This window comes from Panthera pardus, unplaced genomic scaffold, assembly GCF_024362965.1.
Source record: "Panthera pardus isolate Hobbes unplaced genomic scaffold, ASM2436296v1 HiC_scaffold_25, whole genome shotgun sequence".
NCBI classification, from domain to species: domain Eukaryota; kingdom Metazoa; phylum Chordata; class Mammalia; order Carnivora; family Felidae; genus Panthera; species Panthera pardus.
Window position 1 is genome coordinate 76,485,261 of NW_026526821.1, and position 23,880 is coordinate 76,509,140.

General features: G+C 38.2%; 1 long non-coding RNA gene across 2 annotated transcripts in view; it reads left to right on the top strand.

Moving 5' to 3' along the window:
* The first annotated feature begins 2,524 nt into the window (after nucleotides 1-2,524).
* Nucleotides 2,525-23,880, top strand: part of LOC128773517 (uncharacterized) — a 241,260-nt gene continuing 219,904 nt past the window's right edge. For both annotated transcript variants that reach the window (XR_008417854.1, XR_008417855.1), the window contains exon 1: nucleotides 2,525-2,662. This is a non-coding gene — a long non-coding RNA (uncharacterized LOC128773517). The remainder of the gene's footprint in view (nucleotides 2,663-23,880) is intronic.

Here is a 23,880-nt window from a genome sequence, read left to right on the forward strand (position 1 = left end):
GTGCTGTCAGTTCACAGCCTGGAGCCTGCTTCGGATTCTGTGTCTATCTCTCTGCCCCTCCCCCACTCACGCTCTGTCTCTCAAAATATGAATAAACGTTTAAAAAATTAAAAAAAAAATACTTCAAAGTGGTGTAAGTTTTCCATTTTTCCCCCTGCTGATGCAATCCTGGTAGGCCCATGTTGAGATAGCAGTGTTAGGAGATGGTGAGAACCTTCCTCAGCCGGATCCCCGAATGTCCATATGGATCAGAGCTACCTGCTGACTTGTGTGCGAGATGAAGCAAGAGTCTAAAATGAAGCCTGGTCATATTGCACTACTGAGATTTTAGAATAAGTTTGTCACCACAGCCGGGGGGATATCCGGAATTTATGGGCTGTGAAACTTATACAATTTGATAGGTGTTTTTACAACAGAACACGAAAATAACTTACTTTGGTAAATTTGACAAAACATATGACCGTGAAGACTCATTTGCTAGGATCCTTCTAGGGCCTTGGTGGGAGTCTGTATAGATGAGAGGCCCTGATGCTTAGGGCTTATTAGCTGTACTGTAAGTCTGCCTCTCCCCACAGCATAGCCTACTCTGATACAATTTCTTAGAAACATTTCCATCTCAGGCCTTCTGTTTCGTCATGGAAAGCAAAGTTCTGTTTCCTGGCAGGGGAATTCACTCAGTCCTTTAAGGGTAGGAAAGGTTTTGGAGGGGAGCTGGTGACGATTCCTACTCCCCTGAAACCGTCCCTGTGGTGACAGACACACATCCACACATGTGCATCACCCCAGTAGCACCATTTGTGTCTTGTGAAAAAGGAGCATAGACGACTTGCAATCCGGGGGAATGGTCCGCCAAACGCCCCGGCTTTTACTTCCCCTAGCTTTGAGAGTTTGCAGATTGCTATCAGAAATTCTCAATGAATGACTGGTTGTCCACTGGATCCATCTCTTCACCCAGTCACTTATTTAACAAGTATTTCTTGGGTCTGAAACTACTCTAGTTGCTGGAGATAGCATGATGAGCAATATTTTTGTGGTGCCTGTACTCCTGCAGTTAAAAACCTAGCCAATTCCTTGATCGCTACTATCAGAATATATGGGGCCGAAGTTAATTCTTTCCGATCTGTGGGTTAAGATTGTCCTGAGCCAAATGAGTTGACTGACCTTTGCCCCTTTTCGACTTCCCACTTGAGGCAGCAGAGAGAACGAATTAGGTCATTCAGGAAAAACTGTTATAGCCTCGGGAAGAAAGTGCTATTTAAATCCAAATCATTAGCACCAATAAATCTAATAATAGACATATAAATTCATAATGCATTTGAATAACTCTAAAATAAATATGTGTGGTGATTAAGTGATGCTGTAATTGGAACTCTGTAGGTGGAGGTGGGATGAGGGGGAGAGAAAACCACTTTTTCTTCTAGTCCTTATTAACCACCCAAATTTGGGAAGTGTTAAGTTGGAAGTGGAATTGTGAGAGCATCTCTGATTATGAAGGGCAGGTAATGTAATCAGTTTCTGTGCGACGCTTTTGCAAGGTGTACATGCATGTCCTTTGAGTCTGTTTCTCATTGTTATTATTAAAATTTTTGCTAAATTGCCAAAATCTCATAGCAGTCCAGGAGCTTTATATGGGAATCGTGCTAAATGTGGAGCTTGGGCGCAGTCAGGTGATCATTGAAATATGAATGGTGGTCATGGATTAGCATCCACTTCTCAAATTTCATGCAGTTTGCAGGCTACAGTGGCTCATTCTTACTGCATGATATGTAATGGCTCAGTACTTACAGATTTTCTGTTTTTTAGTGCCAGCCCTTTCCTTCCCCCCAACAAGAGCTATCTTTATGACACCCACATATTTTAAATGAAAGAAAACATAAATACATGCAAAACTGTCATTGGCTTTTAAGGTATTATATAAGTGATTAAATTTTATCATGAGGAGACAACCAGCTAATGGTTTTAGTGGAACACATAAAACCTCATAAAATACAAAAGTTAAATTTTGTCATATAATGGGAATCGGTTAGAGAAACCAACAGAGTTTCCTTTTCCCCCTGAATAAATTCTAAACAGTCCTTAGAAAATGAATTACCAGACTGCAAATCAGGATGAAATATTTTATAGCCATAAAACTAAAGCTACTTTCAGACCACTTAGTTGGAAGGAGAAAAAAAAAAAAAAAAAAGGGAGAGTAACTTGTCAACCCTGTTGTTGCAGTGTCATTGCCAATGGCATTGATGCTGGGCTCTGCCTCCATTTTAACAGTTTGACCTTGTTTAGAACAACCTGAATCCGATCGACAGGGCTCCCTCACAATCCCCCAACCAGAATAGAAGGCGCAGCCCCTCCGAGAGCACATTCAGCTGGAGCTTTGCCAATTGAAGTAATTACGTGATGAAACTATTTAACTTTGACTAAAATACTCTCACCAGGTTCTTGCAAACGGTGTGTCTTATATCTTGTCGAAGCAATTTTATATCATGCCTTTAAAGTACAGTAATGGCCCCTTGCATTGACAGAATCCTCGTAAAAGGAGAAGACCGAGACCTGGCTCATGAAGTGGTATTGATTTTCTGAGTTCCTGCTCGAGTTGCCAAAGATACAACACTGTTGTTAAGGAGAGGAGATGCCTTGGCCTTCAATATCACAGGAGGGTTCCTCGGTAAGCACAGGCGTCCGGAGGCCCCTGTGATAAATAATGTATTTGGGTGATAACTGCCTGTATTACTTTGTTAGTTTTAAAGTGACTCAGCACTCGTTCATCCCAAATGCTTCTGGATGTCACTGGTAGCTGTGGCAAACTGTTCTATATATAAATAGTGCCCAGACTCAAAGAGAGCTCCTCTTGAGGGTTAATTTACATGAATGATTTATTTTAGGCAGATTTTTCTAAATTTTAATCAGTTAGGACAATGACCAGATCTGACTTCTGGGTAGAGTGATGGCTTCAATTTGTTGCTTAAAGAGAGCTTAAATGTGTCTGCAGATCCGGAACTATATCTAATACAGGTTAAGTTAGTTTTTAGTCACTTCTAGTAAGTTCGTGTGAGAAAGATTTATAACCTTGAGCATAGCTCTATGTATGTCATTATAGATAGCAAGAGAAGGAAACCAAGCATCTGATCAGATGCTTGCAAAATATGCATTTCCACCAACCTACATAAATGGATACAACTTAATCTTCCCTTTTTTTTCCAATCTTAAGTTGATAAACTGCACAGTGTCTAATGCTGAATAAAAGTAAGAAGAATGATCTGATGATTTTCGAGGAAAATTGAAAGTTATGCTTTTTAATCTATTGAAAATATGAATATCTATACTCAAAGCCTTTTTTTTTTTTCTTTTCAGTACTGGTGTAGAGATGTAAGGGATAGGAGTGTTGTATATTGACCCCACTCCTGATTAGAACACTTCTTGGAGGAAGATAAAGGTGAGGGTGGAAGGTTTGGAACAGTGGAGGCAGAGCTAAGTCTCTGGCAGAGAGCCACGTAGTATGTGTCCCTGTCCCCCATCCCCACGGGGCCCACATGAGTACCCCATGAGAGAAAAGGAGAGGGAGAAGAGGAGGGAGGTACACACATGGTTTCTCCTCACTGAGACGACAGAGAAGGCCAGAAAAGCAGGGCAATCGGCTGGAGTCTCTCCTAATCAGTTAAGATGATACTGGTCTAGTAGCTTCTCTTTCCTCTCCTATTCTAAAAAAACTGGAAGAGCTGGCAAGTTGGCCATGAGCCACGAATGTACATGTTGTGCACTGCTTAACTTTCAGGAATGTCACTAAAGTAACAGGGCTCTTTGTTGGGATAACTTTGGTGGTGAGGGTACTGTCTGCCTTGTAGTCTTTGTTGAGTGACATCACTGGAATTATGCAGCATTCAGCCAGCTTGCCAGCGTGCAGTGGTCCTGGAGAAAAGATGCTGTGCAACGAGAAGATAGCGTGACCTCAGTGTCCTTAGCCTTACTCCAAGCCCTTCGAGGTCACAGATGGCTCTAGGCTTGGCTGGGGAGAGAACTTTAAGTCATATTTGAGATTATGGTTTTTAAATGAATCGGAGTGACTCTTAAATGAGACAAATCTATCCTGAAAGAGACTGGGGGTTTATGAAACAGCAAGGTATGAAGAGAACCATTTATCGGGGGAGGTAAGGATTAACATGGTAGAGTGGGAGGCGGTGCTAGAAAAAAGTTATATTGTTTCATGTTTACATGGCAATGAGTAGCAACTTCTCAATAAATTCAGTACATATAAAATGAGAAGATTGCCGCTCTCTTTCCCTGCAATCTCAGAACATTTTCATCACACCAAAATACATATTTTCTCATGAGTCTAAGGAAACTTACTTGCCTAGAAATCAGTTTTGCTTGACTTTGTGCTCTATTTCCAGTGAGGAGGCTCCTCCTAGTCACGTGTCTGCTGTGCCCTGTTTCCAAGGATGGACTATCACCTTTCCCTGTGTCTGAATCCATTCTCATGGTTTTCTACAACTGAATGCCTTTACGATCATGATCCTATTTTACTCTCAGTAGTTGTCTGAACCCCCATCCCTTACCTGAGTTTTATTTAATCTGATGCCAAAAAGTTTAGGGTTTGCTGAGATTCATGTGGAAAACCTCCCAAACTGGTTGGTTTAGGAGACGTGCTAGTGCAGGACCACTGAGGGCATTGCTGCTTGGTCAGCAGCCTCCTAAGATACTGTGTACCTTATTTGAGGTGGAAGGAGCATCTTTGACAATCCCAATACCACCCAACATTTACCATTTGGTTACCGAGGAATGGTGTCATTCCTGGGTGTAATCGCGTTCTTCTAAATGTTCTGTCATCTTAGATGGACGATGTGAGGATAGTTAAGGGTCCATTAGCCTGGGGCAAATGAGGAGGTGATGCCCTCTGAAGCTTGATGAAGGTCAATTAAGGACAACTGAAAGATAACACTAATTCACACAGTGGGTAATAAAACAAGGGACCTCATTATCCTAAAAGGTGATACTGGAAGGAAATATAAATGGATTTTAAAAGGGTTTGGACAAATTTATGAATGACAGATTCATAAATGGTTTTAAAGAAAAGTGGGATGCAGTCGACCTTTAAGGTGGATGTCAGGAAGGATAGTCATACCTTCTTGGGCCCTTCCACTTAGAGCTGTTTTGAGCAACAGGACCCAGAGTTGAAGGGAACACAGGCATGGGTGGTCAGTCTATTGCCAGCTCAGGAACACATGGAGAGCAGAATGGAAGCGGAAAGGTTGAACTTTGAAGGCACACCACTTTCCAGTTCAATGGCCGTGGGAAACATCAGACGTCTCTAACAAAGAGAAGGATAATATGTAATACGTACTTTGCACAGCTTTTAGGATCAGAGAGACTATGTGCAGAATATGTCCAAAGTCTATGGCGAGCACTCAAAAATTGCAACTGTTATTATGAGTAAATCAATGGATATTAAAATGACACTCTTTGCTACTTTTAAGCACAGTCACTTGTGCTGGGCTGGTGGTTTCATTACATCATTGAATATTCCATCTGTAGAACCACATAACTTTAGACCGTTACCCATAGAATCTTGGCAAGTGGACATCGCCTTGAAGAGGTTGGTTCCAAGAGCAGCCTCAGGTATTGTGATGCCTTAATGTAATTTTAGGAAGTTTTAGGTGCCTACACTAAAGGCTTATACCTCTCCCACCCGTTACCTTCATGCTGAATCTCTTTACAAAGGACAAGATTTACCGAAGCTCTGAAAGCTTCCCAAACAACCCTTTGAGGAAAGACAAGGTGCATTTAATGAAAATCCTTTGACACCACACTGCCAATACCACCCTGCCTAAGAATTTGAACATTAATTAATAAGAATTATTAAGAACAATAAGAACATTAAGACCAAAAAACAAAATTAAAACCAAAAAAAAAACCTTTCTCTTGCTGAAATGGTGTGATTTAGGGGTAGATGACACTTTTGGGTAGGAAAATACCTTCAGGAGCCCTCTTTCTTCAGAAAGACAAAATCCTTTGGATCTATTACGGAAAAGAAGTGAGAGAAATACTCATTTAGTTTTGCATAATTGAAAAACATAAAATTTGAGTTTTATAGTGACAGTCGATAAAAGAGATGGGCAGAGGACTTTTGCCTGGGTGTTTAAGGAAAGAAATGATGGGCAAGAAATTCCCTGGAACAAGGATGACCAAGGGACTTTAAGATTAATGGTATTTGCTTTGCAATTTTAGGTTGTTTCTATTTGGTGTTGTGTCATGATCTCTTCTATTCTACCCAAAGTAAAAATTAAAGTTAGTCACATGCAATAGCTTTGTACTGGTGGTACTTTGGGGAAGCAAAGACGACAGAGGAGATGATGCACATGGGTAAAGTGACCAAGGAAAGAGGGGCAGTCTGGGGAGGCAGGGCCATAAGTAGAAAGAAATAAGTGGGAGTGACCAGGAAAGTAGGACATCCTTCCCTTCCTGGAAACTCTCAAATGTGTTAGGGACTGTACTACATTTCCCATGTGTGGGACTAGGCTGAGCCTGGGTCATTTCATCAGGACATTTAAAGGAGACTGTGTACCTAGAAGATGGGAGGGCTTGAGACATTCATATTATATGTCTGTTATCATTTGAACTCCATTTAAATGAACTCACATCCCAAAGATGCTGGTATTTGTTGACTTTCATCAATTGTCAGTTATGGAGATACAGACCGAAACAAAGAATGCTAGTCAAATTAATACTTCATTGTATGTGCACAGTACTTGAAACTTTACAAAACACTTCCATCTCTATTATTCATTTGACTCTCAATCACTCTGTTAAATAGGTAGCAAATTAGGAAAATTTTAGTTTTTCCTAGTTTAGGTGTCTAGAAATCCCATCCTTAAATAGGTTACAGTTCACTCTATGCAAGTAAGTCCTTGGATATTTGTTAAGCGTTAAGTAGTTAACTCATAGTTGGTTAGAAAACCCACATGGGCTGGAATGTTGGTTTTGTTACAGTTTATGAACCCTGGTATTCAACATTAATATAGAAAAGGAAGAGGGGACATTTGCTGAGCCGAATGCTCAGGTCTCTGGTATCTTGGACACACAGAACAATATGTAAAGTAATAGCAAAAACAAACAGCTTAGGAAAAGCAAGGCAAGGTATATTTGTAATTCCTGAAAAGGATTTACGACCTATATAAACATGAATCATAAACCCATTGGCAAATAGATCCAAGCTCTTTCAGGAAGATGTTTCATTTATATGTGGGAACTAAAAAGTCGGGATGAGAGAGGCAGTCAACAACAGAAAAGAAGATTCACGTTACTCAGAACACATAATACCTTGGTAAATGATTATCCTGACATTTTAGTTATAGACATTTGATTTTAATTTCCTCCACACCTGTGCTCACTTTTGAGGGGACAAAGCTTGCCAATAATCCTCTCAGAATTTTTTGGGTTATATAGCCTTATGGAAAGTCTTCTCTGTAAAATACTGGACAAGTTCCTCTGTTAAATTTCCACTGTAGGCTCACTAGAAAGGGTCAAACTATATCCATCAAGAGGAAAGTGAAGGAGGAAGTAAAGGCATCTATAATCCAAGCTTTGCTACATATTAGCCGAGTAGCCTTGAGCAAGTTGCTTATGTTCATTCATATATTTATTCAGGTAATCAGTGGATATTTATTGATTTCTTATCACATTTAAAAAAATGTATTTTCCACAATGATCAATATGAATATGAGAAAACAAAGCCATTTCCCTCAAGTGGCATACCACTTAGCAGACTTGAACTCAAACAGGAACTGAAAACAAGAAAGGAGAGCTTAGGACAGTGTTTGTCAGCCTGTAGATCCTCCAATAAATATATCTAACGAATAAGAGAAAACAAAAACAAAAGCAATGGAAGTAAACAATCAAAAATGCATACATATATACATCTTTAATATCGGTATATGCCCATTCAGACTATGTTGTATATAAATGGGGGTATATATACAGATGGGCTTACACTGGGCATACTATTTTGCAATCTGACTTTCCTTTTTTTCCTAATAATATACATACTGAATATTATTTACTGCTGACTTTATTGAATACTGCCTTGTAAGCTAAACAGTTTACTTTTTCCAAAAATTTCCTGTAATAAGGAGAATTGCAGGATCTGTGATAAACATGCCTTTTTTTTTTTAATAGTTTTATGGGTCACTTTTCACATATCTATCTATACACATTTTATTTAATCATATTGATTTTTTTAATTTTTTATTTTATATCAATAGGATATGTATGTATGTCTGTGTGATATGTATGATATGTGTGTGCGATATATTATTTCATATATATATACTAAATGTGCCCCGTAACATTATATCATGGACACCTTTCAGGTCAATAGGACCTAGCTATTATTAATGGGATTCTATGTCATTAGGTCATTCAGTTATTTGTCCCATGATGGGCATTCATGTTATATCTGCTTTAAATTTTTTTAGCAGTTTAAACCAGTTGTCCAAAAAATGTGTCTGTATTATATGTATCTGTGTGGACTGATGTTTTCACAGGGAAGATTACCAGAAGAACAGTTTCTGAGTTAAAGAGTCTGTTTATCTTTTTTATGTTTATTTACTTATTTTGAAAGAAAGAGAGAACGTGTACACACTTGTGCAAGCAAGCAGGGGAGGGGCAGAGAGAGGGGGGGAGAGAATCCCAAGCAGACTCCATGCTGTCAGTGCAGAGCCCAACGTGGGGCTCAAACTCACGAACCGTGAGATCATGACCAGAGTGAAATCAAGTCAGATGCTTAGCCAACTGAGCCAACTAGGTACCCTAAGAGTCTGTTTATTTTATTTTATTTTTTTTATTTTTTAATATATGAAATTTACTGTCAAATTGGTTTCCATACAACACCCAGTGCTCAACCCATAAGGTTCCCTCCTCAATACCCATCACCCACCCTGCCCTCCCTCCCACCCCCCATCAACCCTCAGTTTGTTCTCAGTTTTTAACAGTCTCCTATGCTTTGGCTCTCTCCCCCTAAGAGTCTGTTTATATTTAATAAATATTGACAGAGCGTTTTCTCAAAAAGCTTAGCAATCCATTTTCCACCAACAATATGTAATACCCTATGTCAATAGTAGCACCATGCACTGACCTTGAGTGAACTTTTAGGTACTTTCTTACCCTCTCAATTATGTACAGAATGTCTCAGCCTGGCATTCAAGACCCTCTATAATATGAATTCAATTTAACATTTGAGTATTTTCCTTCATTACTGTCCTAATAGATAGTACATATATAGAAACCCTTACTTTAGCCAAAGTCATTGCATTGTTTCTAAAATCACATTGGTCTTTTCTTTTTTTTAAATATAATTTAATGTGAATTGGCTAACATACAGTGTGTACAATTCCTTAAGCTTTACTCAAGACTGTTTGGATTTGGCTTTTTCTTCCTTTCCACCACTTTCCTCTTTCTGACAAAATTTCCCTTGTTCTTCAAGCCTACATTCTTCCTTGGTCTCCCTGAGACCTTCAACTGTGTTCCCCTCCACTCTTGAACTGTCATCGTGTTTTATCCATGTCTGTCTTGTGGTACTTCTGTATAATGTATATTGTATTATATACAGTTCTTTATATACCTGCTTATTGCCCATACTAAATAGTAATATTTTGAAGATAGATGATCTGTCTCTTCATTAGTATTTTTCATATCTATACTTATTTTTTTTTTACCAAATTGAATTAAGGGGATCAGTGAAAGAGCTATCACAATATACTCAGTGAGTAGGGAACAAAGCAGAGGAAGCATTAAAAAATAATGAGTATATTTCACAACTGAGTTACTGGGAGAATGAGGATTCCTTTCTTTAACAAGTAGCAGGAGGAGACCATAGTTTGGACACAATCCGTTTTAGGCATTATCAGGACACCTGGGTGGCAGTGTACAATAGGGAGATAGTTGTATGCGATTCTGACTTTAGAGAAATTTGTATATAGACTTCCCTCAATTCATTTATATGCTTTTATTTTGAAATTAGAATGAGATAACACATGTATAATAGTAGAAATAATTATTTCCTATATGGGAACACTCTAAAATAGTAGGAAATTGCTAAAAAGGCTTTGACCGCCCATTCTTTTTTACAGGTGTCACAGATTTTGAAAGCCTTATTTTTCTCATGTAAGGCAAATTGGTGATGGTCACACTTCCAGTGGTGTGTGTGTGTGTGTGTGTGTGTGTGTGTGAATATTATTCTTAGTTCTTTCTAGGATAGCTGACGTTCAGCAGCTGACACATACGTGTATGGTCATCCTAGTTATCAAAATAGTGAAATCCTTCTCTATTGGAATTTAGATTGTTTATGATCCATATCCTATAAATGCTCTCTTGCCATCACCCTGGTAGCCCTAATCCTTCTCTTAGAATCCGTTTTCCTCTCTACCAGCCCCTTCCTTCTCACCCTAATCCTCCCATACTTAATCAAGATCTGGCAACTAAACTGTTAACACCTGACAAGGTAGAGCCCTCTTGGGTCCTGTTATAGCTCTGGATGGTGTCTATACATAACTGATCATCCCCAGATGTCTGTCCATTTGAATACACACAAAGCATGGTCCAGGCTTCTCCTCCCTTATTTGAACGAGGAATTACTCATTTGTCCATCTGAACCCGAGCCTTCTTCATCCATAGAGTACCACTCAGTCTTGACACGTCATTAAATACATTAAACCAGAACTGCAAAAGCTAGAGATTTTAAGAATAAGAGGTTGAATGGGCATATTGTGAAAAGAATTCATCTCAGAGAGGACAGATACATGCAAGCCCTGTTTGTTTCAATATTTGCATTTAAAACTGCTGAAGGCAACTTAACGACAGATCAGATGATGATGCAATCCCATTTGTGAATTTAAATCTGATTTGTTTTGATATAGTTTTTACCAAGGAAAGCACTGAGGGAGGTTCTGTGCCACTGCTGTTGCTAGTGTTATTTAACCCATCTATTCCTTCTAATAAAAAATCTGAAGAAATAAAAAACTATTGATCTTTATTTATTGACTTCCTTGTGAGTATAGTTAAAGTTGACACAGATCAATCACAATAAAGTTAAATGGATGATATAGTGTAACGTGCCCTGAGGATTGCGAGGGGGGGGGGGGTTAATTATGAGAACGTTAACATTTCCCTGTATGCAAACTGGGTAGGGACAGGGATTGTCTGACTACATAGGGACACTAGTAGTGGCAGTGACAGAATTCTGGCCACTCCACATGTTCTTCAGCACAGTTTTAAGCCCCAGTGGTGAGGGGGAAAAGCAGGAATAAAGGGAAGTCACACAGCCATTTCTCAAATTTCTTATTAAATATGTGTTTCACCCTGTTCCTCTTTGGAGATCCTAACTAAGATTAATATCCAACATTGTCAAGAGGGAGAAGGGAAACATACCAGGGGTGGTGAGGCATGCTGGAAAAAGCAGAGTATCAGTCTTGAACTCTACTGCCCGCATCTAACCTATGCCACATTACAAGAGTCATTTCCTCTCTTCCTTCTACCCCTATCACTCTGCTATTTCTAACCCATGGAGTAAAATAATCTCTTGGAAAAAGAGCATGTTGCCAGTGGAAGAGTTCTCATCTCTTCTGTTGAGGTTGAGTCAGGACCAAACTGCTCAGATAGCAAAGTCGTCTGACTAATAATAGTTGTCTCTGACTCCTGTGTAAACGAAGATGACATAGTTAGCTCTGATTAGCAGTGCACGTGTTGTGATTATCTTTCTAACATTGGGAATGTCTTTGCCCTGAATCGTCCACACATGCTCACTCAGTTCCCATTGTAGCCAATATCGAATCTCAGCTGAAATTAAGCAGTTGGTGGAGAGCAATAGTTACAGATCAACTAAGGGGTATTTGTGGGAACTGGAGCATAAATATCTTAGCTTCATTAGGCTAGTGTTCTGAAATGGACTCACTAAGCATCTTGATCCTCTTATGGATGCCTGTTCCAGTGACTGCAGTCCCGATGGCTACCAATACTTAGTTGTGTGTCCAGGTGGATTGGAATTGAAATGATGATAGCCTTGTAGTGGAAAATTATGAATCCTTCATTGTTGTGGCATAAAGTACTGCCATTTATGTCTTTTGTATTTGATTTTATTTCTAAAGAACCCAGGTTTTAAAGTCAATAACATTAACAGAATTCGAGAAAAGTGTATGGCCCTGCTTTATATTGTATTCATATGACATTTGAAACCAAGAACATTTCTGCTTGTGCTCAGAAACATGTTTTCCATCTTGTATATGGGCTTTTCTTTACCCCATCCCCTCCACAAAAACCAGACCTGACAGAAACCGTTGTACTCTTATGTAAAGGTGAAAGAAATAGGGCTGCATCTCAGGGAATAAATGTTTCTTTGATTTCCTTTTCTTTTTCAATTGGTCGCCAATAATTTTAAACTTTGCTGGTGTTTTCCAGGCAATAGAAGAAAGAAAGGAAGGGACTCTGGAGAGGAATTCTGGTCCTTTCTGTAAAGTGTTCTCACCTGGTTGTCCATTTTGAAATGCAGCCTGCCTGCATACAAAGAGACCACCACCATTTTTCACATGCAAAGACAATTGACAGTTGGTCCAAATGCTGGAAATAAGGGTCACAGCAATTTCCATAAGAGGCAGAGTTAATGGGATTCTGGCCACTCCTAATACTACATGAAAATACTAAGTTTGGTGCAAAAATCATCTTAAAGTGCACACCTATATTACCAGGAAAAGAGAGTCCTGATCTCTTTGGGGAGCCTAGAAATCTAGGATGGCTAACTCATTTTCAGTGGATGGTACCTTCAAGCTTCTTGTTATCATCCACTTAAAAGGTTTATTGTGAAGCTCATAGTATTTCTCCTGGGTAAGGGGTGAGAGTGTTTGGAGGAAGAAAACTGTTTCTTAAAAAATATCATGTTATATATACATTATTTTTGGAAAGGCTATTTATTTATTTTGATGAAAAGGAACTCTAGTTTCAGTGCTTCAATGGATATATTTGGGGATGCCTGCTTAATATATTAATAAAAGAACCTCATGGAACTCTGCTTGTCGGTTTGTTATTTTTCTTTAGATTCTTTTTTTTTTGATTGAGTATACATGAGTTGAGTCAGTATTTGTGCATTCATCAAACGTTGATGAATAGTGTATTAATTAGGATTAGGTTCAGCTGCTAGTAACAGAAAAAAAATGGCAGTGGCTTAGGGGAAAAACATGTGCTTATTTCTCTCTGACTTGATATTCTAGAGGAATGCAGTCCAGGGCTATATGGTGGCTCTGTTTCCCCTGGGCCTTCGAGTTCTCCACTCCACCAACCCTAGACTAGAGTCCTCAACCTTATGGTCTCCTGTGGCATTGATAATGCAGGCTGCAAGATAGAGGATGGGTTATGAAGAGAACAAAAGGAGAGGCGTGCTCTAAAGACAGGGTTCTGTTTTTTTAAGTTTATATATTTATTTTGAGAACGAGAGCAAGCAGGATAAGGGCAGAGTGAGAGGGGAGAGAGAGAATCCCAAGCAGGCTCCACACCATCAGCACAGAATCTGAAATGGGGCTCGAATTCACAAATGGTGAGATCATGACCTGAGCCAAAATCAAGAGTCAGATGCTTAACTGAGCCACCCAGGTGCCCCAAGATAGGATTCTTTTAAGGTGGCAAAGGCAGGGGGCACCTGGCTGGCTCAGTCGTTTAAGCGTCTGACTTTGGCTCAGGTCATGATCTCATGGTTTGTGAGTTCAAGCCCCACATCAGGCTTTGTGCTGACAGCTCAGAGCCTGGAGCCTACTTCAGATTCTGTGTCTCCTTCTCTCTCTGCCTCTTCCCGACTTGTGCTCTGCCTTTCAAAAATAAATAAATGTAAAAAAAAAAAGATGGCAAAGAGGCATTTCCACTTTTATTCTAATGACTAGAACTTAATCACTTGGCCACTTGTTATTTCTGAGATACTGTGAAATGTAATCTTAATTCTGTGGGGTCCTGGCTTAATATTCTGCTATTATGGGACAAAATTGGAGAACAGATATTAGAGTACAACTAGCATTCTCTTTAACAAGAAATTTACCTGATTTGGACACATAAATACAGCTGAGGGATGTAGGGAAGCCCTAACCCTTAGTTCTTCAAGGAATACTTCAGAAAAATGGTACAATGCCAAACATACATAGAATTAGCTACATTAAATGCAAAACAAGTAACCATTCTATTTGTTCTGTGACAGTGTAAAATTGCTAAATGTCATCAAGAGGGGAAAATGCTAAGTCAAAGAAGGCTGTAAGCTCTTTGGTGTGATTCAACCAATGAGTTCTGGTGAACCAGATTGATGTTCTTCACCCTTGCCCTAAATGTGTTTGTTTATATCAGGATTTTCCATGATTATGTAGATTCAAGCACAAATGTTGTACTCATTTAGTAGTTCCAAATTTTGGCAATGATAATTTACAGTTTTATTTATGGTACCTGTGATTATTATATGGTACCTGTGATTGTTTGATAATAACATCAACATATTTTTATTTGTTTCTCCCTTATAATCTCTTAGTGTCTATATCTCCTCTTCTGTCTTTATACACACCTTTTAATCTAGTATCTTCCACAACTAATTCAGAAATACTTGCTCCATTTTGAATAAACTGGAGAAAGATCCTCAAAGGTTTCCTATTGTTGGGGAAAACAGCCAACACAGCAGTAAGATGATCAGAACCACGGACAGCAACACACATGCTTCATCCCTACCCTAATCCCACATTCCCACAAGAGTTTTATTAATGTCTATAAATGTTAACCCTGAGGCAGTAGAGATTCAAGTGAGAGAGTCTGAAAGGGGAGAGCATTGGGGAAAAAGCCAGGGGTGGCCTACATAGTTCTGTACTCACTCCCCTTCCCACCTCCCACCCCCACATCACCAACCAGAGTAGTTTTTCTCCTGAACTCTCTCAACCCTTAATTAATTTCTAACATCTACCTCTATTACTATGGAAAGTATAGACCATGGAAAGTATAATAAACTTAAGATGGTATCTCATAATTTTCCCAGACTACATTTCTTCAACATCTTAATGGTTTTAGCTTTGTTTTCAATTCAAGTATATGAACAAGGCATAATTCAAATTATTTGACGTATTTCCAGGATTAATTAAGAGGAATGCCTAGACTCCGGAGTCACTGGGTCCTGCTTATTGTTGCTCACCTAAAGTGCAACTTGTTCTAATGATTCTGACTCATTCCTTCTTATTCACACTCATTCTTTATGTAGTGACACTAGAGTTCAAGTTCTTTATTTTGTAGATAATTAGTTAAAAGCCCAGGGAAAAAAAATCATGTAATAAGTTCAAGGTCATATGGAAAATTAGCAGCATATTTAAGCATCCATTCATTGTTTTCTGACCCCAGACCCGTCACCACTCTGATCTACTGTAACATATCACTTCTTCAGGACATTAACATTAATCAGATTTAAGGTGGTTATAAAACACATAGTTTGTGGTCACCCTGAAAACTTTATAGCTCAACTACCTCTCAGACAGGGTTCTAAAACACATCATGGCTTTAACTCTATTATTTCTTACTCTTCCACTTGGTACATATTTATAGAACTCTTGAGTATCACATGCTGCATATTCTGATGGAGCAACCTACTCCATCTGCTTGGGCTTCAGAGCTGGATACTGATGAACCATGAGTCAAAAGTATCCATGGAACTGAGAACTCTCATTCAGGTATATGGATCCAGAGCCCAGTTTGTAAGAGCCCCTCCGTTGGCTTTCTCACTGAATGCTTGCCTTAACTAATGGTGATCAGCAGCAAAGTGTGTCTGTGTGAGCTCACCTCTACTCCAAAAATGACCTAATAGAGACTTCCAAATGGAGAACTGACAGGACTCTGGGGCAGGCATAATTTCAGAAATAAAATGCAACAGCAGTTCAAACATAGCACAGTCAGTTCATTCTTTTTTTTTTTTTTTTTTTTTTTTTTTTAATTCAGTGCAGTGCTCTGGGCATATAGTTTGTTTTCTTATTTGATCCTCAGTTTTGCTCTTTTTCCCCTCTCTCACTGAGGACCATATCTAACCACATCCACCAGACTTCATAAGAGTGCTGAGTTGTCATGCAGGAGTTTTACCTCACACTAGGGAGATATTAGTTGATAAGATCCACCTTGTTCAGATTTATTGCTTTAGCATATTTCATGCTAAAAATATTTTTTCTACCATCTGCTAAGATTAGCACTCTAGTGGTATAATAAATTTACTCACCCTGTTTCTGTGATGTAGTTTGGAACCAACTTTATACTTTATTCGGCCTAATTGAAAATAGGATAAGATAAATGATGCACTTTGAATTTCTCTCTCCGACATACCATTGTTCATTACTTCAACAGAAGATGAGTACATGCAATTGTAATTTTAGTGGTTCAGTAAAACAAAAGTTCCCATGGCAAAAATACAGCTTTAGCCATTGTCATCATCCAGTGGAATCTTGTAAAAAATATTTAATGTTGTTTGGCCCTCCCAAATTGAAATATTGTGTTTCATTGAAATACAAAACTGGTGGCCATCTTTCCAAAACATGTTATGAAAAGAGATATATTTCATGGAAATATGGGACTTGGTATTCATTTACATCTGAGGCCCAAACTTAAGGCCAAATTTAGAATCTGATATATTCTTGGCTCAGTAGGACATGTGGATTTCCTTCTCTGATTTAGTCTTCTGCTCAAGCTTGAGTTGTTTTGGCCATTTTGAAAGAGAAGTAGATGTAGGGAGTTTATTATGTGTTAGATTGTTATGGACCCATACTCTTGTGTAGCAGATCAAAGTCTCCAACTTTGATCCTGGGCTGGACTGTGAGACTTGCTTTTGCTCAGGGGACATCAGCAAATGTGATGCAAGCAGAGGCTTTAAAAATGCTTGAAGACTGGGACCTAGAACACAGTCGCCACAAAAAGAAGTAGTGACTAGCCCATTTGAGACGGGTGGCCAGGCTGACAGACAACACCAACCTCTAGACATGTGAATGAAGCCATCTGAGATTATCCAGCCCTTTTTGAGCCACCAAATGATGATAGTTGCATGTGTGAACCCTGGTAAGACTAGCAAAAGAGCCGTCTAGCTGAATTCAGTCTAACTTGTTGACTCACAGAGTCATAAGGAAGTAATATTTTTACTTTTTTTATTTTGACTTAAATTTCTTTCTTAATTTTTAAAATTGTGATAAAATACACGTAACAGTATTTTTAATTATAATCTACAACTTTCTGAGGTGGTTTGTTATACAGTAACAAATAACTGATAGAATATTTAAAACTTTCCTCTACCACCAATAAACACAGAGAACTTTATGATTAGGATTGAGAATGATGGACAGACTAAGGCCTAGATTAAGCCATAGTTGTGGCTGGGTGGAAGTTGCTAAAGAGACCATGTGAAATGTACTAGAAGATCAAGATAAGAAAAAAAATGGAAAACCATTATTTATTACTGTTTATAAACATTATATACCTCACTTTCCTCTCCTATAAAATGGGCATAGTAAGGGTAACTTCTGATGAGGACTAATCCACATAAAGCACTCAAAACAGGGCTTGATACAGAGTAAGCATGCAATTAATATGAACTGTTATCATCCTGTGTACATAATATATTAACATGTGATTGGCCAAGTATCTTTGCAGCCATGATATTAGTGACTCACAAAGTTGAAACACAATAAATAAATAGAGGTGGTTAAGACTTTGTGATTCTAATTTAGTTTACAAGTGATGGGCATGTCATGGCTCAGCTGCAGAGAGCTGTCTGCACATTGGCCACTGGGCCCTTTCCAAATGTCTCTGTAGGAAAGTTAGTTTTAAATCAAATTAACACAAAATCCTACACGAAGTTTTCACAAGAAACTTTTTACTCCCAAATTACCAATTTGACCTATGTCCATACTCTCAGAAATCAGAAAGGAAAAATAGCACATAATGTAATAAAAATACCTCCATACAGCCCTATTTCCCATGCCAGATCGTTTTCCCTAGTGTAGAAAGAACTATCAAATGATTAATATGATGTGATGTAAAATTCTTGAAAATATATAAAAATGTAGATATTTAAATTTTTTCCTCTTAACATTACAGTTTGGTGACCAGGTGATGGCAGGAGTCTATATTTGAGTGTGAGTCTTTGAGCGTGAGCATACTCAGTGTGTGAAGAAGGCTTCCTCCACATTTTACCAGATATGATGTATTCATTTGCCAAAAGGTATAATTTGTATATTGTGGTCTGAGTTTGAAACATGGATATGTTTGAGAGAGGGAAAGTGTTGTCCCAGTTCTCTGACCAGAGCCTTGAGGCTCTACTGAAATGCCTCAGTATTTTGTGGATCTTTCTTTTTTACCTCTTTCCTTCCTTCCCTCCTTCTCCCCTCCCTTGTCCCTTCCTTCCTTATTTCTATCTCTCTTCTCTTCCTTCCTTCTTCCATTTTACCGGTATGGTTGACTGGAAGAGAGGAGTATATGTTTATTAGAATGTTATCATCTGCTGTACTGTTTCTGACTTTCTTAGTCATTAAAAAGTGAAAGCAATAAACTTTAACCTTTCTACACCTCTTCTTGTCTCTACAATCTGGGAAACCTTCATAGGAGTGAAGGTTTAAATCAGTGTATCATGGTGGTCAAGAGCCTGGTCTTGAGTCTGGAAAATCTGTGTTCAAATCCACACCCCGTACTTTCTAGGAGTCTGACATTGGGCGGACTAATTAGTCTTTTTGAGGCTGAGCCCATCACCTGGTAAATAAGGTTAATGATTGCCACCTTAAAGAGCTGAGATGATTAAGTGATTTTATATACGCAGCATGAATGGCACATAAATAGTGGTCAGTGAGTGGTGAGGATTATCATTTCATTTAATAGAATGTGCTGGGCTATGTCATGAAAATTTTCAACCACCCACTCTGCCCACCAACTCTACACCACTTACTACTAACTGGAATAAGACAGCTGATCAGGGATGGGGTTAAGGTCATGTCCTCTCATCAGCACGGACCTTAGAGATTACTAAGCTCAAAATCATGGCCACAATGGCTGGCACTCTAACATCCTGTTCTCACCCACCCACAGGTCACATCTACATTTTCAACCTGAGACTGATTTAAAATGAAGAGCAGCAGAAATAACATTTAGGTGATGTTATTTCTCAAGATGATTAGTTCAACCTGCTCATTTTTCAACCTTTTGCTATCTAATATGCTAACCAGTAGCTACATGTACCTATTGAATAATTGGAATATGGCTAACCTGAATTGAAAAGTGCCATAAGTATAAAATATACACTAGATTGTGAAGACTTAGTATAAAAACTAATGTAAAATATTGCATTAATAATTTTAAATTGATTATACATTGAGTGATTGCATTTTACACACATTATATTTAAAAAGATATTAAAAGGGGTGCCTGGCTGGCTCAGTCAATGGAGCATGCGACTCTTGATGTCAGGGTTGTAGGTTGGAGCTTCATGTTGTGTGTAGAGATTACTTAAAAATAAAATCTTAAATTTTTTTAATATTAAAATTAATTTTCTGTTAAAACTTTTTTTTTTACTGTGGCCACTAGACAATTTAAAATAATATTTGGGTTCATATTCGTGATTCACATTATGTCTTTTTTGGGCAGGACTGTTTCAAACAAAGCAAATTAGGCATATAGATGTGAAGTGACTTGCCCAGGACAGCTCAGCTTTCATCAGCAGGACACAGATGTGATTCCAGATTGCCTAGCTTACAGTGATTTCTCTCTCAACACACAACCTTTTTTTGGCTAACGATCTTTTTTTTTTTAGACTGTAGAATTGGGTCTCTGATGGTGTCTGGGTCCCTGAAAACTGAGGTTTCTTTGAAAAATACTGCCAGTACCTCCTGTGACTGGCTGTGCTTTTTTGTTGTTGTTGCACTGCCTGGGAGACTGTGCTGCTGTTATCCATTTCTTGCGTCGGTTACAGAAATTGGTATTGTATCTAAAACAATTGCTGTTATTAACAGGTTAAGCTGCTGGGATGTTAAAATAAAGGCTGCCCAGCTTTAGTGCATTTTGTTGTAATCATCTCCCAGATGCCTTGTCGGAAATCAATTCAAGTTCAAAACTGGCTGGAATTGGGAGGTCAAGGCTTTGGCAGACTAAATATTTTATCTTCTGCTCATGTCTGGAGCTTTTAAAGATGTGGACTGGGGGCTCTTTTCTCATACCCCATCTGGACAAAGATGATTGGCTTTGCCATTTTGCCCAGGTTAGGACAAGGTTAAAATCAATTATAATCAATTATTAAGAGTCTTCTGTGGCTGCATTGCTTATAGGGGGATTTTAAAAGTTTCTCAGTTCTGAAACATGCATATCTTAGTTGCTGCTGGAGATGTTGTTATTCTAGAATGTCAAATATAGATGTTATCAGCATCAGGAGTAAATACGCAGAATTTCTACTTCCCATTTCCTTGATACCTATGTTTCAGGACAATGAGAAAAACCTAAAAAGGCTGAGATAATCATCGCTGCTGCACCAAGTTGAAAAATCTTGTTACCTTCTTATATGTGTTAGACAACTAGAGCTATTTATAATTTGGTCACACTGTCAAATTATTTCCTAGGAATTTATTGAGAGGCTCTCTGCAGTTCTTATGTGATCATTTGCAGTATAAATGCACATGTAAGTGCTCAATCTAAGGTAGACTGAAAGAATCATAGATTTCTAATTCCATAGTAATTTTGAGACAAGCTAGATCCAGCCCTACATTTTATGATAAGAAAACTGAGGCTGAGAGAATTTAAATGGCTTCCCCAATTCTTACAGCTATCCAAAGGGAGAATTGTATCTCCATGTTCCCAAATGCACATGTGGTCCCTAAACATCCAAATGAATCTTTTCCTTTTATATACTAATAATTTTCTTCACAATGATTTAAGAAGAAAAGCTACTTGTACAAAATGAATTTCATTCTGAACCTTGGACCAAGACATGAACTCAATAAACAGAATATAATTTTAAAGTGTTTTCAAAAGGTCACTCAGCTTTATCTTTCATTTCATTTTCCATGAATGGAAATTCTTTGTATCTTAAAATTTCATCCAGATGCAGTAGCTGAGGGTTCAAAATGCTGCCCCCCAATTCTACTTTATTCAGAGTCTATATAGAAGAATAAATCTAGAAAATATGCCAGAATTTTTCTAAAGGCGTGTGCAATACCAGCTATTGAATGAAGAGCATGGACCACATGCCGATTTTGTCTAGGATGAGCCCATCATTGGCAAACACTACTACATGTTTTCATAGCAAGATCCTTATCCTTGTACTGTACTTAAAAAAAAAAAAAAAAAAGAAAAACCACACTATTCCTAATTTGAGAAAAGAAAACACATGTAATCAGGGGCAGCTCTTTGATTTTTAATACTTACTTATCTTTCCACCATTAAAATGAAGACCCTACTGTACATATTAGCTGTCCACAAGCTTACTTTGGCAGTAGAACCAAAGTGAGATATATGTAAAGCTTTTGCAAAATTAAAATTATGAGGCCTCAGTCATAATAATTGTGTAGACATCAATGAAACACAACGTAGGATTGGGTAAGATCACAGCTTGAACCCAGACAAACCTGGTTTTGTGCCTGGCTCCACCATTACTAGCTATTTGGCCATGGACATGTTACTTACCTTTTTTAACTTCACATTTTTCATGTGGAAAACGGGGGTACTAATTATGCTAACCTCAGGGAGTTGTTTGAAGATTAAATGAAAAAATGTCTATAAAACACTTACCACAAAGCTTGGAGTATAGAATAGCAAGCTCCAATAAATCTTAACTATAGTAATGATAACAAATAATAATCATTATCATTAATAATGGTAGCAGCAACAGCAGCAGTCACACTGATAATATATATATTCTCTATTTCTAACATTGTATTATTTTCTTTTGCATCTATATGTGCACATATGGGATAGAATTGCTTCAATGTCTGTTCAGATCAAAAGTTCTGGATGAATTTTTCATCATGGTTTATTTCATAGCAACACAATTCAAATACTGAACCTTTATCTGTGTGGAAGGATCACAATGTTCATTTGGATCATTGGTTATATTCTAAGAACAGTTTATTCACTGCATATGCTGGGTAACCTGATCCTGATATTACAAGGGGTATTAATTAATTGGTAGAACTGTTTACTCTTTCTTTCTGTATAATATCTAAGTTTGTAGAACATTGTATCAGAACAAACTTTCAAAACCTTTCAAACTCAGCAGATGGCATAATGCAGTGCAGAAGATGTAAGGATTATGGAATAAGACAGACTAGTAGATTTTGCCACTCACTTGTTGGGTCTTGGGCAAGTCACTTCACCTGTCTGAACCTCTGGCTTGTCATATATAAAATGGAGAGAATAGTACTTACTTTCTGTTATCATTTTGAGTGTTAAAATTAATATAATGCAAGTAAAACTCTTAGCACAATGCTTGATTCATGTTAAGTGATTCTTAAGTGGCTGCTGCCATTTTTATTTTGTGTATTCATGCAACTGATAAATTATGGTATTTGTTTCAGGGAAGTGAATAAACATTTAAATTATATCCATTCATAGTGTCAGTCCACAAACATTGATTGATTGATTGATTGATAACTGACGTGTGCTGGACACTGTGCTAGACCTGGAGGGAAATGGTAAGCAAGAGAAACAGCCTTAAAGGATGAATGGTGGGGCATGAGGCATGGTGAAAGAGAACAAATAAACAAGTGATTTCGGTAAATTACATTAGAGTTTCACTGACTATCTGTTCTCATTGGGGTTGGTAGCCAGTTTGGCTTGCCTCGTTGTAGCTATCAGCTCAGAAGACCACCAGTTTGGAATCTGGATTCCGTGTACACATGCTTTGCTTTGAAGTTGTGCAGTCCTTTACCCTGTGTTTACATAGTTCCTCCATCCAAACATCTCGAGCATTTAAAATTGGCTCAGGAACCTAGTGTGTAACTTCCTAGCTGAGAAGAGAAACTGAAAATATACTCTACCTGCTAGAGTGTTGACATAGCAACAGATAAAGAAGCTCAAGAAAACGACTTTCCATTCTCAAAGGTACCCTGTGATGTCCTGCTATTTATTTTTCTTTGCCTGGGCATCATTTCTTCTTAACTGGTTTTGCATCTGATAAGATGAACATTGAGCATTTGCAGTATGATCCTTGCCTGTTGTCAGTTACCAGCCACAGATCACCAGGAGGACCTGCTATTCTTGCATTCAGTACCAGCGCTCCTCCATTCTATTTGCATCTACTTGCTTAGTACCAGGCATGGAAGCATAGAAAGGAGTAATAGAAGAATGAATAATCCTGTTTAGTTTTCATAGAGAAGAAAGTGATTTGAAGGAATGAGTACTCCAGAAGACCCCCATTTCCTTCACCTTTGTGAAAGGAATGCCCTATGTTTTAAATAATGGTTCGTGTGGTATGCAGCATATCCAAAGAGTAAATGCAGAGATGAAAGCTTCTATTTATTTTGTACAGTGAAAATAGAGATCTGGAAATCGCATCTGCTTCTCATTTAAATGTATTTTTTCCCTAATTATTTAGTTGTATAGAGGCATCAAGCCAGGTTTCAGTCAACAACAAAGGTCTTGTGTTATCTAAATAAAACCTCATTCCTGAAGCCACAGGTCATAACACTTAAAATAACTTAAAGATCTCAACATGGCTTTCAATGCAAAGTAATTATAATGCCTGGGTCATGAACAATATTATTTTTGTTTTTCTTTTTTTTTAATTTTTTAATGTTTATTTTATTTTTGAGGGAGAGAGAGAGAGAGAGAGACAAAGCATGAGTTGGGGAGGCACAGAGAGAGAGGGAGACAGAATCAGAAGCA